This window comes from Miniopterus natalensis, chromosome 12 (assembly GCF_054644295.1).
Source record: "Miniopterus natalensis isolate mMinNat1 chromosome 12, mMinNat1.hap1, whole genome shotgun sequence".
Lineage (NCBI taxonomy): Eukaryota > Metazoa > Chordata > Mammalia > Chiroptera > Miniopteridae > Miniopterus > Miniopterus natalensis.
In genome coordinates, this window is record NC_142092.1 from 46,844,537 (window position 1) to 46,854,022 (window position 9,486).

At 41.6% G+C, this 9,486-nt stretch overlaps 1 non-coding gene across 1 annotated transcript; it reads left to right on the forward strand.

Annotated features, from left to right (window-relative positions):
• The first annotated feature begins 2,550 nt into the window (after positions 1-2,550).
• LOC148091842 (U11 spliceosomal RNA) lies at positions 2,551-2,684 on the forward strand. Its single transcript, XR_015715460.1, has one exon. It is a non-coding gene; the product is annotated as a U11 spliceosomal RNA (small nuclear RNA).
• Positions 2,685-9,486: the final 6,802 nt, after the last annotated feature.

Consider the following 9,486-nt stretch of genomic DNA (forward strand, 5'->3'; position numbering starts at 1 on the left):
TTCCCTGTCTGGGTGCATTGAGGAGGCAACCAACTGATGTTTCTTTCATTGATGTTTCTCTCTCTCCCTTCCTCTCATTCTAAAAAATCAATATAAACATATTTAAAACTTAATTAATTAATTAGTTAAAATTTAAAGTCCCTGGCAGCCCTGGCCAGGAGGCTTGATTGGTTGGTCATCCCATGCACCAAAAAGGCTGTGGGTTTGATTCCCAGTCAGGGCACATACCAATGTTTTGGTTTGATTCCCCATCAGGGCTCTTACAGAAGGCAACTGATTGATGTTTCTCTCTCACATTGATGTTTCTCTCCCTCCCTCCCTCTCTCTCTAAAATCAATAAACATATCCTCGAGTGAGGATTAAAAAACAAAATCCTTGGCATAGTGCTTTACTATAGTAGGTGATAAATAAATGGATGAGAGACAGACTAGGAGTAGGTGGGTGGCCAGATATTACCGATTGGCAGGAATTTCAGGCAGGGGAAATTGTGTGAACAATAAGTGCAGTATAGGCTCAAAGACCAGTCTGGGTGAAGGGATTGTTCTTTGGGGATCAGTGTCGTGTAAGATAAAATTATAGAGATAACATCTGATTGTATAGTGTCTTGACTGCTACTCTAAGAAATTTTTTTCTTCCTGTTACTAATCCCTGGTAAAATGCTTTTTCAGGAGGAATTTGAATGTCAGTAGAAGCAGAATGTCTCTGGAAGCAACAAAGCCTCCTTAGGGACCCTGAGGAATTAAGCTGTAATGGTGGAATAACAGGTGGAGGGGTGGATATTTTAGATGAGGAGGCCACGCCCTCAGATCTTCTGCTGATATGGTGCCAGTTCTGCCACTTGAGGGTGGGCCAGCTGTGATCACTAAAGAATATTTTCAGCGAATACTCACTTGCATATCAATCTTAAGTTACTGAATACATTTAAGCACAACTTTTCTGTTTAGCTTCCAATAGTGTACTCATGGTAGCCGCCAGGAAAAATCTGCTCTGATGAGGGTGAGTATAGTTCCCAGCCTGCCTAAGGAAGAAAATGCCCCTCCCACAGCAGCACACTAGGGGGAAAAAGAGGGGCTGAACAACAAGTCAGCCCAGACCTTCCCTGACATTCCCCCAGCCAAATGATAATCCTCCAGCAGCTTGAGCCCTGTTCTGGGCCAAAGATAGTTCACTGTGGCCTTTTGCAGGGACAGAATGGCTACACCTGTTGACTTGGTAAAGCTCAAATGCCTCTTGGTTGAAGGCGTTGTGCCTTTTGCCACAGTGCTTCTCTTACTGGGCTCTGCTCTAGGGAAAATTGTGAAGTAGGTCATGGATCTGGGAAATGACTTGTGAGTTCATCTTCACTTCCCAGCAGGCAAGGAAACATCCTTATTTTATTAATTTTTTTTTTAAATTGACTTCAGAGAGAGGAAAGGAGAGGGAGAGAGAGAGAAACATCAATGATGAGAGAGTCATTGATCGGCCACCTCCTGCACACCCCCGACTGGGGATCAAGCCCGCAACCCAGTCATGTGCCCTGACCGGGAATCGAACCCTGATCTCCTGGATCCTAGGTCAACGCTCAACCGCTGAGCCACGCCTGGCCAAGCAATTTTTAAAAATACTATGTTTTTACTGATTTGAGAGAGAGAGGAAGGGAGAGGGAGAGAGAGAAACATTGATGTGAGGGAGAAACATCGATCAGTTGACTCCTGCATGCCCCCATACCAGGATCAAACCTGAAACCTGGGTATGTGCTCGACACTCAACCAACTGAGCCACACCAGCCAGGGCAAGAAACATCCTTATTTTAAAGAGGAGGATCTGTGGCCCAGAGAGATTAGCTGTTGTACTTTCCTCTCCCTAGGTTGCCCCTTCGATAAACAATTATTGTTGCCTACTAAATAAATGCTTGAGACTATATTAGGCCATGGGAGATAATCAGATTCTTTCTTCAAGGCTTTCATAATCTAGCAGGGAAACAATATGTCAATTTTTTTCTCTCCTGCTTTATTGAGTTATATGGACATATAACATTGTGTAAATTTAAGGTGTACAATATGATGATTTGATACACATATACATTGCTAAATGTTTACCACAATAAGGTTAGTTAATAAATCCTTCACCTCACATAATTACCATTTTGTTGTTGTTATGGTGAGAACATTAAAGCAACTTTCTAGTATATGATGCAGCATTGTTTACTATAGTTATGTAATGCTATACACTAGATCCCTTGAAGTTATTCAGCTTATAACTGGAAGTTTGTACACTTTGACCAGCATCTCCCCAATGTAAATTCTTTAAATGTAGGGAAATAGAGAATTAATTATGTTAAAAGGGGTGGGGCACCAACTAAGACTTCACAGAAGAGAAACTATGCAAGCAGGATGTGAAAAGATGGAGATTTCTCTGAGTTAGGGAGGAGTAGGAGGGCATTCCTGGTAGGGACTCTAGTATGGGCAAAGGTCTATAGACGGGACAATGCAGAGCAAGTTCAGGCAAAAGTGAATGGCCTGGTGAGACTGGATATAGAGGCATAGAATGGAGTGATAGAGATTAAGCTAGAAAAAGGGCTTCTGTCATGTGTGGCACACATAGAGCAGCTCGATTGTTCTATGTGCGGAATCGACATCAAGAGATTTCGGAAACATAATTTTTTGGTATTAGGGCAGCTAGCGATCGTTGGTCCTGGTGCCCGCAAAAAAAAAAAAAAAAAGCTAGAAACGTGGGACCTAGATAAAATTTAAAATTTTATCTTGAAGGCTGGAAGACATGGCAGGCATTTAAGCAAAATTATTATTAAAAAGTAATAATTGTGGTGGAATTGTGGAGAATGACTGAAGTGATAATGTTATGAACACTGCCATTTCTCATCCCCAATCTGGAGATTTCAGACCTTTCTGACCTCGTTTATTTAACCTACTCCCGGGCGTGGCTCAGCGGTTGAGCATCGGCCTAGGATCCAGGCGATCAGGGTTTGATTCCCGGTCAGGGCACATGCCCCGGCTGCGGGCTGCAGCAGATCAATGACTCTCTCATCATTCATGTTTCTCTCTCTCTCTCTCCCTCTCCCTTCCTCTGAAATCAATAAAGATATATTAAAAAAAAAACAAAACCTACTCCCAGATTTCTTTAGACAAGGCATAAGAATCTTGACAAAAGATCATATAGTGCCCACCCTCTACTTTCCCCACCAAATTAATTTAGTCAGGCTCTTTAGGTGGCAGGGAACTGAGTCTACTCCTTCATTTATTTATTCAAGAAGAATTTATTGACTACATATTATGTGCCAGGAATCATTTTTATGGAGCTCACAGTCTAGTAAGGAAACCAAGGTGTCCTGGAGCTGGATCTTGTACACCCATGAGACCAAATTGCTAAATCATCAGGAATTTTGCAAGCTGTCAAATATTAAATTACATAAACTTAAAAATTAAATGTTATATTAAAAATAAAGATGATACTCAAATTCATTGCCTTCTAATAATATTACTATTATCTATGCTATTGTATCTGAGTGGTGGAAAAACTATGTAATGGTGTGCTACTGTGCATTTCTTCCTAACTTGTATTCAGTAGCATCATGTTGGTAGATTGAAACAGACTACAGTGGGAATATTTATGCCACAGAAATCAGCAAATGCTACAAATCAGGGTTTGTTTTACTCATTTTCTAGATTTAAGAAAGTGAAGAAGAAAAATGTTAATAATGTAAATTATATTTAAAAGTGTGTCATGTTGGTGTGGCTCAGTGGGTTGGGCGTCTTCTCATGCACCTAAAGGTCACCAGTTAGATTCCCAGTCAGGTATGTGCCCAGGTTTTGGGTTTGATCCCTGTTGGGGCTTGTGCAGGAGGCAGCCTATCAATGTTTTGCTCTCATGTGGATGCTTCTCTCTTTCCCTCTCCTCCCTTCCTTTCTCTCTAAAAAAATCAACTTAAAAAAAGTGTGTCATGGCTGTAGCTGTTACATTGTGAATGCTACAAAAATTATATATTTTTTCAGCATTCAAAAGCTGTTATTCAATTTGACACGGAAGTTGCTCACTTCATTGATGAATGAGTAGTGAAGTTTTTACACTTTCACCTTACTCTGTTGTGTAATAAGAAATATATATATTTTGTTCCTGCTTCCTGGCACGGAGCTCCTAAAACCTTTGTAATTTCCTAAGTGAAAGACAAGCCTTTTGTTATTTATAACAAGCCCTTCCTCTCCCACCTGAGTTGTTTATGCTAATGAGATGAGGTAGGGTGGGAGTACCTAGTAGCTCAGTTGGGCTAGTCAGCAGAAATACCCAGTGATTAGAGGGTCAGAACTCTCAGCCCCACCCACCAATCTCAGGAAGATTTGATGAGCTTCTGGGTTGGTAAATGCATCCATCTGCCAGGAAGGTGGCACACCCCAGTTCCACTCCTATGCTCAGGCTCCTTCTGGACTTGTCCTGTGTACCTCTTCATCTCGATGTTCATCTGTATCCTTTGTAATACCCTTTAAAAAAAAAAAAAAAAAAATCCTTAATAATGAATGGTAAACATAAGTAAATGTTTGCCTGAGCTGTTCTAACAAAGGTTCAAACTTGAGGAGGGGGTCATAGGAACTTCTAGTCAATCAGAAGGAGAGGTGACAATCTGGACTTGCAATTGGCATCTGAAGTGGGGGCAGTCTTTCAGGACTGAGCCCTTAACCTATGGGACCTGACACTACCTCCAGGTAAATAGCGTCAGAATTGAGTTAAATTGTAGGACAGCAAGTCTGTGTCTGCCTGAAAATTTGAAAATTGTTTGGTGGTACTGGAAAACATTCCAGCTGTCAATGAAAATATCAGCCAGCATTTATATTGGACCTGCACTTGGTAGTCAGTTGCAAAGATATAATAGTTAGGAATACAAGAGTTTGACAAACCTCCACAAAAGCATTCAGTGAGAATATGGAATTTATAATAAAGAGTATCTATCTGTATTTTGTTATTTGTGAATTATGTTTTATACATCCTTTATATCAGCATATTTATAAATAAAATTATGTATGTATATATATGCACTCATATCTATTTTTTTTATATCCTTACCTGAGGATATGTTTTTATTGATTTTTAGAGAGAGAGGAAGGGGACGGGGGAGAGAGAAACATCAGTCAGTTGCCTCCCATATGCACCTTGACAGGGTATCAAACCCGCAACCTAGGTATGTGCCCTGACTGGGAATCGAACCCTCCACCTATTGGTGCATGGGACATGCTCCAACTAACTAAGTCACCCGGCAAGGGCTGGACTCATAGTTTTCAGAGAGCTGGTTTTTAAACATTTACCAGCACATTCACTGAGAGAAACAGACAATAAACAAACAGACCTAATACAATGCAAGGTCTTAAGGGCTAGGAAAAAATAATAAAGCAAAGTCTGGGTCAGAGTGTCAGGAGAATGTGCTCTTTTGGTTGGACAGTCAGGGAAGGTCTCTATAATAAGATAACAACTGAGCCTGGCCGGGCATGGCTCAGTGGTTGAGTGTGGACCTAGGATCCAGGCGATCGGGGTTCAATTCCTGGTCAGAGCACATGCCTGGGTTGCGGGCTCGATCCCCAGTCGGGGACGTGCAGGATTCAGCCGATCAATGACTCTCTCATCATTGATGTTTCTATCGCTCTCTCCCTCTCCCTTCCTCTCTCTGAAGCCAATAAAGATATATTTAGGGAAAAAAAGATAACAACTGAGCAGAGACCTGAATGAACTGAGGGAGTGAGGGACACTCTTCAGATGAAGAGTGTCTTGAGTAGGAGAACCATCAAGGACAAAGGCTGTTAGGTGGGAATGTTCAGGGAACAGCAAAAAGGCTGGTTTGGCTAGAGCCTAATAAGCAAGCCAGGGATGGGTAGATTGAGATACGAAAGGTAGAGAGGACTATGTAGCCTAATGGTAGAGACTTTGAGGTCTGTTCTACTCTGAGAGACAGTAAGCAACCGAGAGTTTCACACAGAGTTGTGTCATGATCTGAACTTACTTTTTTTTTTCTTTTTCTTTTTTTAACTGATTTTTTTTTAGAGAAAAAGGGAGAGAGAGAAACATCGACTTGTTATTCCACTTATTTATGCATTCATTGTTTGATTCTTGTATGTGCCCTGACCTGGGATCAAACCCGCTACTTTGACATATCAGGACAGCGCTCTAACCAATTGAGCTACCCAGCCAGGACTATAATCTGAACTTACATTCTTGAGAAACATCGATGTGAGGAGAGACATATCAATTGGTTGCCTCCTGCACGTGCCCCGCCAGGGACACGTGCCTGCAACCAAGGTATGTGCCCTTGACCAAGTTTGAACCCGGGACCCTTCAGTCCGAGGGCCAACGCTCTAACCACTGAACAAAACCAGCTAGGTCTGAATGTACATTCTTAAAAGATCACTCAGGCTGCTGTGTGAACAGACTGTAGGGGAATGAGCATGTGAATGTGAGGAAGCTGGAGACCAGTCAGGAGGTGAGAGAGGATGTGGCTTGGACCAAGGAGGCAGCAGTGGAGTTAATGAGAAGCAATTAGATTTTATGCATATTTTGAAATCTACCTGACAGGAAATGCTGATAGATTGGATGTGGGGTGTAAGAGAAAGAGATGAGTTAAGGATGACTCCAAAGTTTTTGGCTTGAGCAATTGGAAGACTGAAATACCATTTACTTAAAAGAAATCAAAACGTGGTTGGGGGAGGGTAGATTGGGAGCCCTGATGGAAATGTTTTGGTTTGAGGCTTGAATGAACTTCCTGGGGTGATGGAAATATGTCTTATTTTGAGTTGTAGTTGCATGGGTGTATACGCTGTCAAAATTCAACTGAATATTTAATATCTCTGCATTTTATTTTATACAAATTATATCTAAACACATACAGCAGCACCCACCACCACCAGAAATGACCGTTTATTGATATGGAGCAGACAAGAAAAAAGGGGTTTACTTTAAAGGTTACATGTGAATGAAAATGGGATCCATCTGAAAGCTGTTGAGATCCAAGGCTGTTTGGGGGTGATCTTCCTATCTCTTTCATGGGGTCCTTGCATTTCCTTTCCTGTGCCTTTGCATCTTTATCACTTTCTTAAGCCTTGACAATCAACAAAACAAGCCCTGATTTGTAGCATTTGCTGATTTGTGACATAAATACTCCCACCATAGCCTATTTCAATCTACAGGATATATCAAGCTACAGTGTAATCCTGGAGGTGGTAGACTGAAATAGTGGATAACACAGACTCCAGTGCAGGCAAGTTTCTTTACCTCTCTGGGCCTCAGTTGATAATACTAAAATGAGATGATAATACTAATGCTTCCTCCATAAGGTTGTTATGAAGATCAAATGAATTAAAATGTGGAAAGTACTTAGAGCAGAGACCACCCTTATGTATCTTTCACTGTGTGACCTTGGGCCTTTCTCCCTCTGGATATTAGTTCCTTTATTTGTAAAACAAAGAGGTTTTATTATAATCTTCTAATTCCTTCCAGCCCTAGAAATCTGAAAGCCATCTGTGATTTCAGTTAAAGAGAAATCTCAGCCTCCATCTCTGGTTTTTAAACACTTTCCCTGAAATCACAGGTCCAAGGCACTTGAGTGGTGCAAGAGAAAGCTAGGCAGAGTCTGTCCAAAGTGGATTCAGTCCAAAGTATAAAGTTAAAATTAATTGTAAGCCTTGGTCTCAGCCTGGGAAAATTTCTCTGTGGCCAAAAGTTTCCAGCATCTGGGACTCTTTCCCTCTAACTGGCAGCTCCAGGTGCCCGTCAGTTCTGACTGTCTCATTTGTATCCCTGCCAGGCAGCTTTGTTTAGGAACTTTCTGATTCTCCCCTGCTCTGTCGGTACTGAGGGAAATGCCCTTTTTTCTTTTCTTTGTTTTAATGGAGAGAAACAAATAAAAATAAGAAAAATACAGAGAGACTAGATTAATAAAACAGACTGGGGGGGAAAACACCAGGAGAAATTTTTCCTACATTTTCTAACAACAACAAAAAACCCCCACAACATATACAAACAGAGCTGAAGATAAAATAAAAGCTGATTCCTACCACACCTCTGGAGAATTTCTTAGAAAGGACCATGTTTAAAATAAATACACATGCAGCACAGATGGAGGTATTACTTGCCTTTTTTCCTACTCTTTTTTTTTTTTTAATATTTTTTAAAATTGATTTTAGAGAGAGGAAGGGAGAGAGAAACATCAGTCTGTTGCCTCTTGTACACTTCCTGACCGGGGATCAAACCCACAACCTATGTATGTGCCCTGACCTAGAATCGAGCCAGCCACTTTTTGGTGTACAGGATGAAGCTCCAAACAACCTAGCAATACTGGCCAGGGCTTTTTTTTTTTTTATTATTGATTTTTAGAGAGAGGAAGGGAGAGAAAAACATTTTTGTTCCACTTATTTATGCATCCATTGGTTAATTCTTCTATGTGTCCTGACTGGGCATTGAACCCACAACGTTGGCATATTGGGATGATGCTCTAACCAACTTAGCTATCTGGCCAGGACCCTGCTAACTAACGCTTAACTTTTGGGAACCTCCCTAACCCCTACATCCAAATGCTCAATGGAATTAATTGTATATATTTTTCCATTTAGGCCCATATTATTCTGGTTGAATTTTGTAGGAGCTACACTTAGAACCAAAAATTCTAAGAGCTGAAAATGACCTCAGAGCAATCCCCCTCTTTTCTACAGTATTTGACATATGGGGAAACCAAGCCTTTAGAGAGGCTAGGTAACTTGTTAAGGTCCCACAGACAACTGACAGAGCTAGGTTAGGTGGTGATTCATATATATCAGTGGTACCTGTGCTATCTTTCAGGGTCCCAGCAAAAAACAGATGGATATTTGAGGGGAGTTTAATAAAGGAAAGACAACAAGAGATGTTGTAAAACCTCAGGGCCAGCAACAGTGGGAAAATTGGATCACCACTGGACCTGAGGGAACAAAAGGGAGGGAGCAGAGTACATGGAAAGGGCCACTGGACAGGGGTCTGTAGAGACCCTGCTTTTAGGAAGGTGGGGTGTGTGATGGGCAATAAACAATCTCACGTTCCTCTCCTCCCTCCTTCTAGCCTCCATTGGCTGAACTTAACCAGAAGCCAGAGGACAAGGAAACCTGTTGATAAGCACCAGAGGCAATGAACAGGGAGGAAAGCAGATTTGGAGGCATATAAGGAAACATACCTATCATTTTATTTACTGAAATTTCAAACATGGCTGTTTATGCCCTATAATTTGGCCTTAAAGTGCGCAACACAGCCAGCTGCCAAAAACATAAGATACAACATGAGTCAAGAATGCTGCAAGTTAGGGCACTGAGCTGTCATATACAGATGGAAGCAGAAGACTGGGTGGGTGGATGGAAGTTTCCAGGGGCCACTCCACTCCTCAGCCCAACACTGACTCCACACAGATCTGCTGGAGATTTGGACAATGACTCAGGCCCTGCCCTCAAGGACCTAGGCCTGACCATGGATGACTGTACCTGGAGACCTGCA